This window comes from Schistocerca americana, chromosome 1, assembly GCF_021461395.2.
Source record: "Schistocerca americana isolate TAMUIC-IGC-003095 chromosome 1, iqSchAmer2.1, whole genome shotgun sequence".
Classification (NCBI taxonomy): domain Eukaryota; kingdom Metazoa; phylum Arthropoda; class Insecta; order Orthoptera; family Acrididae; genus Schistocerca; species Schistocerca americana.
Genome location: NC_060119.1, coordinates 749,335,899 through 749,337,585, shown reverse-complemented (window position 1 = coordinate 749,337,585; position 1,687 = coordinate 749,335,899).

Genomic DNA, 1,687 nt, shown 5'->3' with positions numbered 1-1,687 from the left:
ACAGTGCGACGTGTCACACAGCTCTCAGTGTACGTACGTGGTGCTAAGAGCACCAGGATGAGCTTACCAAACTCTCCTGGTCTCCAAACAACCTGAATTTAAATCCACTCGACAATCTGTGGGACCACCTCGATCGGGCTGTTCGCGCCTGAAGAATTGCAATAAATAATTTCGGGCTGGATGGAATGTTATGCTCTCTGTAGAAGAACAGTGGATATGTCAAGCTTGATCTTGTTTAATCACATTCTGGTATCTTAACTTTTTTAACGTTGAACAGAGCTTGGTTATATGGGAGAATATCCTTTCATAAATTAACAATAACGATTCACATGAAGAAATCGGTGTGCATAATTTTTATTATCCTGTGGCGCCTTTTGCTGTAGACGAGGCGAACGATTTTACGGGCTCTTTGTGGCTGTACAGGGGGGGGGGGGGGGGGGGGGGCGACTGAAAACTTATTAACTCCTGGCTGGATTGGACTGTGTCAAAATGGGTGCTTGCTCGGTGCGAAATAATTAAGCGAGTGTAATTCTCACCTTTTCTAAGAGCTAGCAGCGTTTAATTTTCCAGTTTCATGTTCATAACAAAGGAAAAATAGTTGTCTCCGGCTCAGCTCATCAGAGAAGCAGTCTGCCTCCTACATACCGATCAAAACGAGACAAGTAACCCTTCTTTTCTAGATCGTAAAACAAACCATAATAATGAAACATGGCTCTGGGAAGTAACCCATTCGTACGTCTGTCCCTTACGTTAATCTCTCTTGTGTGCTGCGACTTACGATGCCATCCAGAATCATCATAAAATTGCCAGCGTAATTGATTTCCAAATTATTAACGTTTTTTCTCCCACCAAGCAGTAAACAATTTTTCTATCCCTGTCGGTAAACGCAAGTCACACGGAAGAAAATCTTACACTTTCGACCGTTTACACACTTATCATACTTATATATACATGTACAAAGCAACAACACTATTGTCACTCAAATGTTTGTTTGTCTGTTTCATGCTACATGCACCTAAGTGCATGATGCCTAACGGACTACAGTAATGAGAAAATATTTTCTAAAATTCCGAGGCAGTAAAACCAGAAGAGAAAAATCTTTAAAAAAAACCGATTCTGGAATATTTTTCCAATGGCATCAAAACAACACGTCAGGTAAGGAACATCAGTATTCATTCGTAGCACCTCTTAAAGTTAAATGTGTGGGCTAGAATTGATCTTTTACGAAACCTACTGTGTGCAAAACGTAGAACTTGTATTTTTTCTATTACCTTCAAAATTTAACATATTTGTATCTGTTTTTCATTATGTACACGATTCAAAAGATGACAGAAACACTCTTGCTGCAGCAAGCAATTACTTTGCAAAGAAATATTTTTCAGTGGCCTAGGTAAGTTAAAGCTAAGTGTCATCTGTGAGCTGTGTATGTAGTGAACATAAGACGAATAAGAAAGAGAAGGTTACTTACTTTCGGAAATACATGCATATTGCTATAGTTAAAACTAAGTTTGAAACAACAACCATGGAAAGTATATAGGAAGAGAACAGTTTAGATACTATACCCGGGAGTAATGTTCAAAATGTTGAGGATAGCGATAGCGATGTTTGTTGTCACGCCACCAAGTGACACAACATCACAGAGGGTGACCAATAATGTTTTTAAAGTAGCAAACCCTCCACCTGACCC